The sequence below is a fragment of the Dermatophagoides pteronyssinus genome, unplaced genomic scaffold, assembly GCF_027571235.1.
Source record: "Dermatophagoides pteronyssinus isolate colony J.1.1.1.1 unplaced genomic scaffold, Derpt_VIB-CSIC_2022.12 sq0002, whole genome shotgun sequence".
NCBI classification, from domain to species: Eukaryota; Metazoa; Arthropoda; class Arachnida; order Sarcoptiformes; family Pyroglyphidae; genus Dermatophagoides; species Dermatophagoides pteronyssinus.
In genome coordinates, this window is record NW_027461526.1 from 202,058 (window position 1) to 218,948 (window position 16,891).

A 16,891-nucleotide genomic window follows, 5' to 3' on the forward strand; every position below is an offset into this window, starting at 1 on the left:
TTTCCGAATCAATCCCCAAACGATGACGATATAGGGGAAAACGATGATGATAATCATCATCATCGACCGGAAAAAAATTTTTTTCTTCCATTGGATTCAATGGATTGAACCAATTTTATACCAGAAATTCTTTTTTTCTTTGATTATCATTTTGGTTATTTAAAAAGATTGACATTATCAATTGTCATTGAACGATTTTTGCTGTTGCAGTTCAGCTAAGGGAAAAAAAAGTTTTTTTTCCAACAGAAAAATTATTATTCGGGTGCAAATAGCAACAAACACTTTTGCAACACACATATAGATAAAAGTGTGGGGGGCAAAACAAAAAAAGTTTAATAGTTATTTTTTCCGCCTTGTTCATCATCCCCCCCTCAAATTGAAGAATTTGTTGTTGTTGTTAAGATTTGTTGGTAATCATCATCAAAATCATTATAAATAAAAAGTTGGCCCAAGCAAAATTACAACTTTTAATAATAATAATCGAAAAATTCTGTTTCTCTGTATGTCTGTCTGTCTGTCGAATCTAAGATCAACAATAACAATAACAATGAATAAACTAAGTTTAGTAGTAGTAGTAATGATGGAAAATTCTTCATCGCTGAAGACTTTCTTACATTCTTGAATTTTTTTTTGAAGATTTATTGAATGAAAATGATGATGATGATGATATAGCCACATGAAATGAATGTCAATTCTGTGTTGTGCGTTGTGTGTGTGTGTATTCTATGGAATATCGCATTTCTTTCTTTTTACATTCATTCATTCATTCATGTTTCGCGGTTATTTTAGAATATATTTTCTCTCTCTCTCTCTCTCTCTCTCTCTCTCTCTCTCTCTCTCTCTCTCTCTCTCTCTCTCTTTTGCACACCCATCATCATCATCATCATATCGTTATAAGGCAGAAAAAAAGCGGAAAAATGCAAAAAAAAAAGAAAAAGATCCAAGATGATGATTATGTGATGCACGACTTCAATGTATGTGAGTGTGTGTGTGTAAAATCTAATCATTTATCATTTCGTCGTGGGCATACATAGCAAAAGAGATAGCATGGGAGAAATAAAAAAAAAAAAAAAAAGACCAAAAGTTTGTTCCATTCCGTTTCATCATCATCATCTCTATCTTTTTGCGACTTTTTTTCACATTCATTCAAGTGAGGGTGACTTACTGTCTCTTTTACCCGTATACTTAGACAAATCATCTTTTTTTTCTATATTTTTTTCAAAGCTAGACCCTATTTGAATGAATATTTTCTCTATTATGAAAAAAAGAATATACAAGAATCAGTTGAGAATGTAAAGAATGATAGCAAGAAAAAAAATATAAGGTGAATGAATGAATTGAATTGAATGAATTTAAAATTCAAAATTCTCAATTCCATAAATTTTATTTTCAATGAAAAAAAAATTTTCATGTTTTGTATTCATCATCTTGAACAACAACAGCAAGAATATTCTTATCAAACAAAATGATGATGACAGTTAGAAATGGTTTGCGCGTATAGAATTCGAAATGAATTTTATCGATGATCATCATGATGATGATGATGATGATGAGGATCATGATGATGGAATGTCTGTACTTTAACCAAAAATTTCTAATTGATTTGATTCGTTGAACGAACGAATTCTTTATTCTTTGTTTTCTATTTTCGGCTTGTTTTTTTTTTTGCTAGAATCTCAAGCCATAAGAAATGAATCGCAACCGAATGATTTTCTTAATTTTACTTTTTTTTTTGTTGCCTGAATAAAATGACAAGCAAAAGAATAAAGAAATTTGTTCCAATTGTATATTCATCATCATCATCATCATTGAGAAGTTTTTTCGAAAAGAAAAGTGTTTTGCAAGTATTTTCATGAGTGAATTGAGTACGAAGAATAAGGCGAAACAAATCACCTAACATTAGTTGAATCAACCATGCGAATCATCATCATCATCATTATATGGCCAAAATATTAGAATGACGGGCACAAAAATTCAATGACAAAATAAAAATGATATTTGTAAATGAAAAATATATTTTCAAACAAGCAATACTGGCTCAGGAATGATGGATAAATTTAGAAATCAGCAAAAGAATCTATGGTCGATGAATTTTTTCGTTTTCAACTGCGAGAATAAATGAAAATAGTGAAAATGATTCTTTTCAACAGCAGCAATTAACAATTTTATTTACATATTTTCTTCGCTGGGGGAAAACATTCAAAATAAACGGATAGATAGGAATCAAAGATAACACCAAACAAAACAAAAAAAATCAATTTTCTTCTCTCTAAATCAACATGATTCAAGTGATATACCAATTCGGATTTTATTTGATTTAGAAACGAATTTTTCATCAAAATGAATAATAAATTTTTTTTTCATCATCATCGTCGTCGTCGTTTTTTTTTTAAATAAAGTAAATAATAAAGTTAATGTTTGTTTGTCTATGGATGTGTTTGTGTTTGCGTGAGTGTATCTATGTATTCAAGCTCTCAATTCCATTATCAATTCTATAGGAATTTTCAAAATGAATTATCAAACAAACAAACAAACACATACATGTTATCGAGAAAAAGAGAAAAATCAAACTTTGATTTTTTTCTCTATCCAAAAAAAGTTTGGTAAATATCAATTTATAGATCGTTATTAAACTATCGTTACTGTACATATAGGAAAAAAACCACAGATACGAAACGAAGTGAAAATTGAAAATCGTAAACAAATATAAAGCAACCACTAAACACCCAATAGCCATAGAAGAAAACAAAATTAATTTCAAGAATTTCTATTCGAGATTAAATTCGATGGCCACAACACCACGCTATATTTGGATTTGTTTTTTTTTCACTGGAAAATTCAATTCATATAACGGAAAATTTTTTTGTTGTGAAGAAATTCAAACTGATGATGAAAATTTCTTCATTCAATTTTATTTATTCTGTAGATAAAAAAAAAGAGAAAAAGAATAAGCATTTAGATTTGAAAAAATTTTCTTCTTTCTAACTTACACAATTGTGAACCAATATCAAAAATGAATGGTTAACCACCAATGGAATAAAGAAATGTGTCGAAAAAAATTGTAAGGAAACAAAAGTTATGCAATGAATTCATAATGAAGTTTTTCTTTTCATTTTTCATTTTTCGTTGTTGAAAATATTTCGATTTAAACTTTTTGAAAACAAAAAAAAATTTCGTTTTTCTTCAAATTGTCAATCGGATGGAAATTGAGCCTGTTTTTTTTTTGTTTTTTTTTTTTGTTTTGTTTTGTTTGGGCCAACAAGGTTAAAATAGAACAAACCAACAATCGAGTGAAATTAGAATTGAATTTTTTTTTGTTGTTTTGTTCTGCCGCTTGTAATTTCGTTTTTTTTTTGCAAGTTTTCCAATTGTTATTCAAACGAAATAACAATCAAACAAAAAAAAGTAATTTCGATTCAGAAAGAATCCAAGTTCATTCTTTGTCATCATTGAGTTCAATTTCCAAATTCGATTTTATTTTCATTCATTTAAAATGACGAAAAATTCTACTGATGATTAGTTTCAATGTTTTCTTCTTTTTTTTTCTGGTACAGATCCACTAATGATTATGACATTTTTGTTTGAATGTTATGTAATAATGCATAATGTGTTTGATGTTAAATGTTGACAATCAAATGAAGAAAATGAGCTAATTTACAAACAAACAAAAGATCTTTTCTTTTCTTTTCTTTTTTTGTTGTTGTTGGTGAGTTTACATTAAGTTATTTTCATTTTATTTTATTTCATTTTTTCCCTATACACACATTCTAGGATTGTTTTGGTGATTGTACGGGATGTAAAACTGGTAATAATAATAATAATAATAAAAACGCCAATAACCTTTAAACCGAATTTTCGATTTTTTTCATTTCCAATGAATGAAGAAAATTAGATCAGAATATTCATTACCATCGTTTTTCCATCAATAATCATGGATTCTTTTTCAATGAAAATAATAATTTTTTCCAATACGATTAATGATCATCGAAGAAAATTGAGAAAGAAAAACTCTCGAAAACATTCGAAAAAATTCCCGTGAATAAAAAAAAACTATCAAAACTAACTATCGATACTATCGAATCAATGATCAATGTATCAACACTATCGGTCGATATATGTCGATAATTCAAGAGAAACGGAAAATTCAAATAACCGTTATCTTCATTAACATATCGGTTTTTTTGATTGGAGAATTTTTTTTGTTTGGTCCCGTTCTAAAAAAAAAGTTCAGCAACAAAAACATAAACAACAACAACAACATTGTTTCATGATTCGAAAAAAATCTCTGTTGTCCAGTCGATAAGCTTTCGACCGATTTGTTTCGATCACAATTCATGATGATGATGATGTTGTTGGTGTTTAGCAACACAAAAAAAATAAACTTTGAAATTTGGAAGCATCGCCAAGCCAAGACTTGATGAAAAAAATTGATGAAATTCTCCAGAGTTTTCTCGAAATCTTCTCTTTTCTATTTCACTGTTTTTTGTTTTATCATCGAAAATTATGAGTGCAAAAAAACAAAAAAGAATAACTGAATAGAAATCGTAGAAGAAAATTATTATTACGAATAAATCTAATGGGAATTTATTGAAGAATTCTATATTAAAAGTACTTTTTTGTTCGTTCTTGCCCAAGCCCAAAACAAATAATAAACAATTTTTTTTGTTTGTTTGTTTTTTATATGAGGATGCAAACGAAAACAAAAACAAAAACAAAAATTCTGCTTCAACCGTAACGAAAACGATATTGTAATGCAAAATGAAAATATTTCTCTCTCTCTCTCTCTCTCATTTCAATAACCATTCGAATTTGAATTCGAAAATCAATTGACCTAATCATCATCATCATCAACATAGTATTTCCTTTTCTATTTTATTTTCCGGAAAGTTTTTTTCCTGTGGCTTAAATTGATAATATCGAATTGAAATTGATGCTTCGCTTCATCGGTTACTTCTTCTTCTTCTTGATGATAATGAGAAACTATAGATTATTTTGAAATTGAAATTGTAGATTTTTTTTTTCATTTTCGTAACAAATCGATCTTTTGGTATCGTAGTTGTTGTTCATTTTTTTCCATTGGTTTTTTATTTCACTGTTTCAAAAACTGCTATCAATATTTTACTCTGTGTCTGTGTGTATTGGATGTGTCAGAACCAGAACCAGAATTCTGAAACATACATAGAATCAAGAAATGAAATTCCAGCATTAAATTTGGCCAAAATGTTGATTTCTACATTCGATAATATCGAACAATTTCCATTTTCTTGAACTTTAATATAACCGAAAATAAGTAAAAAAAACGAAAATTATTGATAGCAGTTTTTTTCCCATTTTCGGTTGGGAAAAAAAATAACATCCATCAACAATGATTATGATGAACAAAAAATTCGGGTATTTTCTTTTACATTTCACAATTTTCCTTCTGAAATGTTTGAAATAATTGTCATTATGATTTATATGTCTGATTTTTTTCCTTTCTTTTTTTTTTTTGGTTATTTAATTCACTTTAAGAATGGCGTAATCGGCGTTGATATGATAGTGGTGTATGATCATTTCACTTTGATCTTTCTTATAAATGAAAAAAAGAAAAAGAATGACAATCACACCATAGAAAAAAAAGGCACATTCATCACCAACAAATGAATGAATTGAATGGCGGCAAAATATTGTCAATGAAAACTTTGTTGTTGTTGTTGAAGAATTTTATCCCAAAAAGATTATTCTTTTTTTTTTTTTTTGATGTAAATGAATGAGAATATGAGAAAAGTTGAACAGAGAAAGAAAAAACAAATACAAAGTTTAAATGTTTCGAGAAAGTGAGTGAGTGAGTGAGAGATAGTCAGATAGGCTTTATACAACAACAATTTTTTTAAATTAAGAAAAATTACTTTTTTTCCTTTCTCTGGCTTGCTTTTTCCATTGGTTTGGCAACGATATCTATCTATCTATCTATCTGGTTGTAAGCTGCTATGTGATTTACATTTCATCATCATCAAGATATACTATTCGGGGTGTCAAGAAGATTAAAAAAAAAAATACAAATTCCCGGTTTGTTCGTGTAACCGCCAGTGTGTTTTTGAGTTTGCCTATCCTAGATAGTAACACACAGTGAAAAACGGTCCAATGAATAAACATTAGGATTTTTTCAAAATTTTTCATTCATTCTCTCGAAAATCTTGAAAATACAGCCAAAATTGTAATTATTTTTTCTTATTTGCTCTTTTTTTCCCATTCGAATAAAAACACCCAAGCAAACAAACAAACAAAATCAAAATACAGGCCCTGACAAAAAGCCAAATATCATGACGGCGCAACCATATATATGGAATAAATAAACCCCGAGTGTGTTTCATTTTAAAGTTTCAAACAGAAAAATTTAAATGAAAATTAAATTCGGCTAATTCTCTGATTTATTCTTTTTTTTCTTTCTTTTTAGCTGCATTTTGAATTTGTTTGTTCACTGGATCAAAAAAAAATCGTTGTTTGTCATGTGAGCAACAACAACAACAACAACAAAAACATTATGATTAAATATTTGAAATGAAAAAGAAAAAACGAACGAACGGGTTGTGTTTCTCTTCTTTTTCTATGGCACAAATCTCAAACTAATTGCATATTTTTCTTATACAGAATCGTAAAGGAAAGAAAAAATTCAAACGAATCGAGAATTTCAAAATAAAAAAAAATGTCAGAATATTCATTTTGGGCAGAAGAATGTATCATTTTTATCTTTATTATCAAGCATTCTCTGTTTTTCTCAATCAGTCCATCCAAAAAAACAACATTTCTATAGACAGACTTACAGCTTTTTTTTTCTCTCTTTCTCAAAAAGAAAAACACTCGAAAAAATGAAGAAAAACAACATATAGAACAATATGTTATTAGCATCATCTTGAAGAAAATTCTTTGCCATAATTTTTATTTTTATTTTTTTCCAACAGAAATGAAATTGAGAAATGAAAATTCCCATCCCATTCATTCATTCATTCATTGCTTTCAATATATATTTTCCATTGATTGTAACTTTATGGTCTGGATAAAATGAAATAAAATAAAATATAAAAAAAATTTCCATCAATTTTATTCCATGTTTTTTCTTTTTGTTCCCCCAAATGGCAGCAATAACAATAATAACAATTTTCTTCTTCTTCTTCTTCGTTTTTATTTGCTATCGGTTTTGAATTTCTTCATCATCCAATTCAGTCATTGATTTTGAAATTTTATTTTATGAAAATTCTGAATTTTTTTTTGAGAACAAAAATAAAATTTTCAGACAGTCATTGAACGGATGGAGAAAAAATTTAATCTGTTTTTCTGATTCTGTCTAGAAAGTTTTTCTTTCCCCCCACCAAACGAATGAATCATTATGAATTTCATTTCATTTTTCTTGGAACTATTTTTTTCGGGCAAAAGAGAAAAAAAGAAAGCCATAGACGACGTAACCGGTAGCAAAAACAAAAGCAAATCAAATGAATTGGTTGATTGATCAGAAAAATCGAAATATTGTTGAAGAAAATTGAAGAAAAACAAACAAAAAAAGAGAGAAAAATCTCAAAGATTTTTTTCCAAAATTTTTTCATCTTGACAATCTGGAAAATGTGTTTTTTGTTTTCATATTTTGTTCACGCAATATTTTTCCAGTTTCACTTTTTTTAGCTTTTCAAGGATGTTTCAAAAAAAACTGGACACACTGTAGTGCATTTGACATGGATAACATTCAAACATTGAACACCCACACAAACAAACAAAAAAAATCTGAATGATGTATTGTTTACACAACAACAACAACAACAACAACAACAATCAATATCAGATTGAAAAATGAAAATGCACATACATAACCGACGATGATACATTCTCAAGAATTTCATTTTTTTTCGCTTATGATTGATAAATGAAAAAAATAACAAAATTTCAAACGATAACCACAGAATTCAAAAAAACTGCTTCCCGCACTAAATACATTCAGAAGTGAAAAAAAGAATGAAAATATTGTCATTCAAATCCTCGGGTTTCAAATGTTTACACTTGACCATAATGAATATAATGGGAGTGAAGAAAAACCAAGTATATCATCGAAAAATACTATTAGAGAAATGAAATGGATACATTTTTGAAAGAATATTCTCTGTATCTTTATTTATTTATTCAATGTGTGTGTGATGACCACATCCAAAAAAGTTTCAATTTCGTTTATGGTCATTTTGTTTTTTCTCGTTTTTTGTTGCTGTTGTTGTTGATGATGTTAATATTTCAACTTCTTGAAAATCATAAGATTTGTTGTCGCTGATCCATATGATAAAATGATAATGTGATCTGTTTGTGACAAACATAAATGAAAAATCTTATACCGCGAATAATGATGATCCAAGTGACAACCAAGTTGTCCATGTTTGTTTATTCATTTTTATTCTTTTTTTCTGGTTTGGGTTTTGGATACCAAAAAAAAATTCAAAGTTTTTCTTTTTTGGTAGTCATCATCGACGATGAATGTTCATAATGATGATAATGATCATCATTAGCATTTTCTTCTTTTTGTTTGTTTGCTCGTTTTTTCTTTCTGGTTTGTTGGTTTGCAGAGTTTTTTTTGAGGAAATTCTACTTTTTTATTCGTGTTATTTCACTTATAGTCTAATCAGTCAAACACACAAAGTCAAACGTTATGGTCATTACTTTTTTTATATATTTTGGCTAGTGTGGATGTTGTCTTCTTTCTTTCTTTTTTTTGGCTATTCTGTCAAGTGTACACAAACAAACAAACAAACAAAAAATATATCCAAAATAGAATAACTGCATTGACTTTTCGGTTCACTTAATTCAGTGTTATTGTTATTCTTTCTCTCTCATTTTTTTATATTGAATAACATTTGTTGGATACATTCAATAATATGATGCTTGAAAGAAAGTGAAAGAACGAAAGAAAACATCAAATAAAAAAGTGGACAAGTGAAATAATCTTATGTCAATATATATAGTCGAACATTATCGAATGACAAAACCATCATCATCATTTTAGATGACGATGATACTGATGTTGATGATAATAATAATTAGGCTTAATTTACTTTTATGGTTTTCTTTTTTTCTGGTTTGGTTTGAAATTATAACCGAAAAAAAGAAAACATGAAGATAAAGAAAGAATCCTTATCTTTTTATAAACATCGATTCTTTCTATTTTTGGAAGAACCAACCCACAGAAATGGATTTTTCTTTTCTTTTTTTTTGTTTGTTTGGTTCCAGTGAAACTTTACAAATCATTGAATCGAATCGATGACGAATTTTTTCAATTCAGAGAAAAAAAAGGGATGTGGAAAAAGAAAAAATCTTCTTCTTCCATCATCATCATCATTGCCTTCATCTTGTCAAATGAATGAAAGAGAGAGAGAGAAAAAAAACTAAAATCGATTGATAATGGTCAACTAACCATGCTGATGGACAACATGTATACGATAAGTTAAACAAAAATGATGGAATCATTGTCAGGTTGAATGAACAACAATTTTTTCCACAATCGAATATTCAAAGCAAATATAAAGTTGAAAACTGCTTACGATCATTATTCACTTCAATTGAATATTTCAAAAAAATAATATTAGCCATTTAAGAAAAAAAAATTTGATTAAATTTTTTAAAAATTTCACAAAATGAATGATGAGATCATCATTTTTAAAAAAACCAACAACAAAAAAAAAATACAAAGGGAAAGTTTTCGTTTAAAAGAAAACAACAACAAAGATTTATTAGTACAAGTCATATGATTTGTTTTTGGATTTTTTCCCTGGAAAAAAATATGATATTCTTTCGAAAAATCTTCGGGAAATATTCTGGCAAAACAAGCCCAATAAGGCACAGAATATGTCACACAGAATGGTAGATTTTGTTGCTGTTAGATTTTTCCCCAAATAAAAAAAAACATACAACAATAATCACATTACATCATTGAAATCATTCATTACTTTTGTCTTTTATTTTTTTTTTTTTTTGCCATCCACCCACAACAAACACAGTGATGAAAATCAAGGAAACGATGGTGGTATAAAGTAAATGACAACAAAAAAAAAAAAAAAAAAAAAGAAAAGAAAGAGAAAGATTCGGTCATAAATAAAACGGATTATGAATGTGTTGTTGTGTGTAGATGCTATTCGGTTGTCAACAAGGGAAAAAAAAAGTTGCAAATCTTTTTTTTGGTCCATTGTCTTTAGTGTTTTGGTAGAAAAATAAAAAGAAGAAGAAGGGAAAAAACACTATCTTGGAACAATGTTTGTTTGTGTAGATATTTTTTTTCCTGCAAGTTTATGATGGCTAAACACACACACACACATACATGACCATTATTCATAGATTCAGAAATCTGTACAAACAAACAAACAAATAAAGAATAAGCCAAAGAAGAAGAAGAAGCATCCATGTATAAAACAACAACAACAACAACGATGCGGTAATAATAATTTCTCAGATGTTCTTTCTTGCTAACTTCTTTGTCTTTCGGTTATTTTTTCTTCTCAAACTTACTTTTACTGTGAATGTTTTCTGAATGTTGTTTTTTGAGTTTGTTTTTTGTTGTTCATTCATGGAACCAGAAAACAATGAAAAATCCAGAATTTGAAAGTTTTTTTTTTGGGCTCATTTTCTCATTATCATTATGCAATAATAATGAGAAGCAACTAAAGAACTAAAAAACTAAAGAATGTTGAATTTTTGAATAGATTCTGTTGTTGTTGTTGCTGCATAATATCATCTTTGATGGCTAAAATACTTTTTTCTTTATGCAAAATATTATTATTATTGTTCCTGGATTTCATTCATTTTTTTGAATTAAAATTCATATAATTTTTTTCAGGAAAACAAAACAAAGCAATGATGATGATAATGGGTAAAAAGTAATATGAGATCCTTTTTATAACCGAAAAAAGAAGAAGAATAAGAATTTGTTTGTAACAAACAAAAGTTTCAAATTAAATTTTCATGTCATTCGTGAAGAATTCAACAGCAGCAAGAAAAAAAACTTTAAAATTTATTGATTAATAGTTTAGTTGAACAAAAAAAGATTGCTGCTGTTCTACAAATCATTCTTTATCCATTTTCAATTCAAGTGTAAATCAAATTTCCAAAAAAGCAAAAATCATTCATTTGATATCATTCAATGATCCAACCAAAACATATGATTCATTGATTTTCGCTTTTTCTATTTTGAACTTCAATTAAATCAATCATTTTCATCATTGACTGACTGACTGACTAGTCCAGTCTGTCTGTTTGTCATGATCATTGATGATAAATTAATTTTTTTTTTTTTTGCTTCAAATCTTCATTCATTCATTTTTTTAAGGGGCCAAACAAAAAATGATTATTGTTGAATAGAAATCTCAAAAAAAAAGAATCAAATTAAAAATGATACAGATAGATAGATAAACTGGACAACAACAACAAAAAAGTGTTCCAGAATTTCTTCTCTCTCTTGGGTTGTTGTTGTTGTTACCCAAATATTGTCATTGTCCGGAAATGTCTATATGAAAAAAAGTTCGTTACATTCCAAACGAACTACTATTGGGAAATGAAACGAAACGAAACGATCAAATATAAAACATAATAAATCATTAAGACGAATTTTTCTTTTGGAAGTTTGAATTCTTCATTCATTCGATGAAATCGAATTCGACTTTGTCAAACAAACAAGGATAACCAATGTCTTATTGGTTATCCTCCCCTATAAAACAGAATCGGTTACACCCCCTCTGAAAACACACACAGAGATAGACACAAAGTCTATTGACTTGAACAGCTTTGACCAATTAAAATTGAAACGTCATTCGTTTTTTTGTGTTCGGAAATGGAATTTGTCCATTTTCATTCTTTCGTCTTTTTTTTTAATCAATGACGATTCAACAGCAACAACAGTGAAAAAATTTGAACACAACATCAGTATAATCATCATTGACAATTAAAGAACATCATCATCATCATCCTCATCGTTGCTCGAGAATTTGATAAGAAAAGAAAAATTTTATCTCATTTTCTTTCAAATGAATGAATGTGTTTAGCATCTTGTTTTTTTGTTGTTGTTATTATTCTGGGTGTTTTGAGTAATACTGCTGTAATCAAACTGAATAAATAAAAAAGGAAAACACACAATAAGAAAAAAAAAGTGAATAGAAGACATTTTGGCGAAACAGAAAGTCGACGAATTGAAATTGATCCTAATTGGTTCGATTCTTTCAATTCAAACACACACACGCACACAAAGAGATATCAAAAGTCCAGAGAATGGACATCACACATTCAGAATATAATCGATAAGTTTTTTTTCTCTCATGTAGACTCTGGACTCATTTTCACATTCTCATTTAGTTTTCAAATTTCAAACTTTATCGTTTTTTTTGTTTCCATTTCAATAATTTATTTCTTCGCGTTCAACTCTTTATCATTATTTTTTTTCGTCGTTGTCGTCGTCGTTCGATTATGTGTGTGTGTGTGTGTGTGTGATGTGATCCAGAAGATAAAAAAAAAAGTTTCTCAATTTCAAAACTTCATTAGACCCTGGAACAACAACAACAGAGGAAAAAACTCGATAGGCTGTCGTTTATATATTTTTTCTCATTCAATTCATTTTCGATGATCATCATCAATGATGATGATGATGATGAGAAGTTATATAACTTAATATTAATAAATAAAACATTTTTTTTTTCATTTTTGAAGTTTTTTTTATATTTCCAATTTGTTTTTTTTCGGTAAAATATTTCACACATAGATGTAATGATGATATTTGATATCGCGATACAATCGATTTGATTGGTTTTTTTCTCTCTCTTTTTGTTGGTGCATCAACGAATCGATCGATCTTTTTTTCTTTTTTTAAAAAAAGATCATTATTTTTGTTGGTTGAAGAAGAGCTAGGTGTTCAACATTTATAAAGTAGACATTTTTTTTTGGTTCCTACACAAGTGATTTATTTTCAATTCGGTTTTTTTTTCATATATATCGGGTAAATAAATGATGATGGTGATGGTGATCATGGAAATTATCAAAGTTAATAATAATTGTTTTTCATTATATTTTTCATTCGTTTGTGTGTTGATTCGCATTCATTTTTTTTCTGGTTTTATTCAATCAAATTTTCTCATTTTTTGTTGGTTGGTTGGTTAAGATTTTCTTTCGCTTATTCATTCATTGATTATGAGGAAATCGAAACAAAAAGCAAAAAACAAAATCAGAAACCAATATCGGAATAATTTTTTCTTTTTTTTTTGGATTCATTTATGATCCAATTTGATCCTTTCATCTTTTTTTTGCTCATATTGATGATGAATTATTATTAGTTATTGGTTATTCGTATAATATCTGGAACCAAAAACAAACAAAAAATGAATTTCAATGATATGGAAAAAGTATAATAATATTTTGATCCATGTATTTTGGTTGAAAGATGAAAATAAATTCAGCTGAAAAAAAGACAATAATAATGAAAATGCAATATAAAAATGTAAGCCACATATATATTTTTTTGCCTGGAATCTTTGATCATCCATATTTTTGGAAATGGATGGAAAAAAATCATCTTAATAAGAATGGTTTATACACAATGGTTTTGTGTGAATTTTTCCTTTTCACAAAAAAAAAAATCCAAAAGTAATATCCCCAGTGCCATATATAGATGTTTAGTTTTTTTATTTCTTTGGTTCATTAAATCCATTAAAGTTGGAAAACTTTTGCCAAAAGAAAAAAACTTGGAATGGTCATCAGTCTTTTATTTCAAAGTTTCTTTTTTTTTTTATTTCAAAGCGACGATGAATTTGACTTTTGAAATTAAATAAATAATGAAAAACAACATAAAACTAACGGGAAAAACTAAAACAAACTTTTCAATTCAACTTTATTTTTTTTACTCATTCAATTCGCGAATCATTTATTTTCCAATTAACATAATAAACTTATTATCATCATTAGGTTTGCTTGTTTTTTTTTTCAATCAACCGAAATTGAAATAATGACTTTTTTTCACCAGTTTTTCGTTTATGGTTCAAGGAAATCTTCGAGAAAAAAGCACAGTGTCATTACACTGGAACAGCAAAGTTCTCTTCAATCGGATTATCAGAAGATTTTCTCATTTTTTTTGAATAATTTTTGATAATCAAAAAACTAACTAATCCTGATTTTCATAATTTTTAATTTGTAATCAAACAAAACAAAAACAAAATCGGTAACCTGAATCAATGAAAATTGATAGCAAAAAAAACATAAAAAATAATCATTAAAATTAAAATCATTCAACAGAAAAGATAACAAAGTCAAAGTCAATTTTACTCAAGTATATTTTTGATTCATTCATTTGTTTTGTCCAGAATGGTTGTTGTTATTCCGGAACTTTTCATTAATTCAATGTTCACCGTGAAAATGAAAAAAAAATCCAGTTGTGAAATTAAAATGAATGAAGCAGCAAAAGCAAAAGCAAAATTCAACACACACACACAGACTTTAATCCACCTACTAACAACATAGGTCCCTGAATAAACAACAACAACAACAACAACAACAAAAATCCAAAGAGCAAAATAATTAATCAGATAATGAAAGTTAAATCTAATTATAATAATGCTGTCTTATCGTCGAATATATTATGTTGTTGTTGTTGTTGTTGTTGATGATGATGATTATACGTAATTCTTAATAGATCATTTTCATTCTACGCTTTTTTCTCATTCATTCATTCATTTTATACCATAAATGAAGAATCCAAATAAAAAAAAGTTGGAATTAAAAACAAAAAATCATTAATAGTTAAACATATTCCTGTTTCATATATATTTAATAAGGAATTAAACCTTTTTCATCATTATTATGGGGCAAATCAGAAAAAGATTCTGTTGGATTTTTATTCAAGATTTGATCAGAAAATTAGAGAGTAGCTTATAAGATTCTTTCTTGGTTGGAGGACTTGAATTTGAAGAAAATTATAGCCTTTATCATCTTCGAAATGACAGTTGCCACAGGAATAGGGGAGAAAAAATTAATTGATCAGCCATTGACCAGGGGAACGAAAGCAGGATAACCGAAATTCTAGCTGATGACAGGCATTGTTTTGCTTCCGGATTTCATTATCATCGTAATAACGATGGATCGATTCTGATTATCAGTACGGAAGTTTAAAAAAAAATTTTTTTGACGATTTAAAAATGGATTATTCAGCATATTCACCAAGTGTTAACCAAAATCAAAAGGGTTGATGTTTGAGCAAATTAATTAATGATAGAAAACAAAAGAGAAAAATCAAAAAACAAATAATGTTAAAATGTCAAACATCAAACTATCCGGATGACACACATAACTGACCATAACTGGCCAAACAAAAAAACCTATTGGACCATATCATTTGAGAAACAAAAAATATTGATAATTTTTGGCCTTGTCAAAAAATTAAAAACGAAAAACAAAACAAAAATGACAAACACACACACACACACACAACACGGAAGTAAATGATAAACAAATATTACATACCAGGTTATGATGCGATGATGAGGTTTTTTGTTTTGTTTTGTTTCAAGTAAAAGTTTGTTTGTTTTTTTTGCTTAAATTTTGATAAATTATTCATTCATTCATTCATTCATTTGGTTGATGAATTTTTATCGTTGTTATATGATTTGTTTTGGTTGTTGTCATATTTTTTGTTTGAAAAATTGAAATTTGTTGTTGTTTTCATTGTGCATTGACATTTTTCGTCGGCCCCAGCCAAATATTCATTCTGGAAAGAAAAATTTAAAAGAAAAATTAAAAATTATACAAGTTATTGTCGAAAATGATGATGATTTTTTTTCAAAAAGTTTTCTTTCTTGTCTGAGATGTTATCATTATCATTAGGAATAGATGACATTTTTTTGGAAAGGGAGAAGAAGAGAAAAAATTGTTCAAATGTTCAAAGAACGTGATGATAAGAATCTATTACGAATGAATTTGTTTTTTTCTTGTTTTTTTGGTGGAAAAAAATGAAAAACTAATGAGAATCACAAGATCAAGTATGAAGAAGAAGAAGTGAATGAATTGAAAAAATTTTTTCCTATATCCACCCATTTGACTAAATATATTATTATTTCTTTCGTTTGGGAATAGCTTCTTGCTTGCTTGTAGGAGAAAAAAATTCTTAGAATTTTTACGATGATGATAAAGTGTTTAATCATCAAGTGTGAAAATGTCATCATCATTTTTAATGATGATGATGATGATGATGATAAGATTCCAACGTAGAGCAAAACAAACGAATGAATGAGAGAAATGGAATGAAAAAAAGTTTTTCATCATCATTAAGCAAGCGAACCCTGTTGTTCCAAAGAATTCATTCGCCAATGAATTTAGATGAGAATTTTTCACTGTTGTTTGATGCTTTGATCGTTTTTTTTCAGATGAAAATCCCAAAAAAAATTAAATGAAAATAAACCAAAAGTTGATTGATCCGAAGCAACAACGAAAGTTTTATCCGGGTAAACCTTGAATTATTTTGTTTGGTTTTTTTTGGATAAAACTTTGGTGAACAAAAAAAAAATTTTGTTTACGGTTGCAGAAATTGAACGAAAAGAAAAAGTGTTTTTCTCACATTTTCTGAACGAAGAAACGATAGACGAATTTTTTTCAAACATTGATGTAATCAGGCAATGATGTTTTCTGTTTGGTACATGTTGTTCACCACCATCATATACCAACCAACGGAGAAAAAACAAATTTTCTATCCAAGTTGTTTGTTTTTTCTCCTCAGTGATCGATTCTGATATTCTTTATCCATATAGTTTCTTAGTTCAAAATCAACAACATCAATTAATCATTCTGATGTATGCGCCATTAATGCATATTACATGCACACACACAGAAAATTTTTCCTGAAAAGATTCTTTCGTAACAC

General features: G+C 28.0%; 1 protein-coding gene and 2 long non-coding RNA genes across 5 annotated transcripts in view; 1 reads left to right on the forward strand and 2 right to left on the reverse strand.

Annotated features, from left to right (window-relative positions):
• The window catches only part of LOC113797486 (uncharacterized), a 77,301-nt gene that overhangs the window by 18,650 nt on the left and 41,760 nt on the right, over nucleotides 1-16,891 (reverse strand). For 2 of the 3 annotated variants that reach the window (XM_075824872.1, XM_075824870.1), the window contains exon 2: nucleotides 15,499-15,742. The gene's annotated coding sequence lies outside the window, so the exon portion shown is untranslated. Of the gene's footprint in view, nucleotides 1-15,498; nucleotides 15,758-16,891 lie in introns of those variants that run through there. The other variant, XM_075824871.1, reaches the window with a different exon arrangement.
• On the reverse strand, nucleotides 2,284-3,285 carry LOC142646314 (uncharacterized). Its single transcript, XR_012847268.1, has 2 exons — nucleotides 2,991-3,285; nucleotides 2,284-2,920 (listed from the first exon to the last, which is right to left on the reverse strand). It is a non-coding gene; the product is annotated as an uncharacterized LOC142646314 (long non-coding RNA).
• LOC142646313 (uncharacterized) lies at nucleotides 3,576-5,037 on the forward strand. Its single transcript, XR_012847267.1, has 3 exons — nucleotides 3,576-3,706; nucleotides 3,772-3,805; nucleotides 3,885-5,037. It is a non-coding gene; the product is annotated as an uncharacterized LOC142646313 (long non-coding RNA).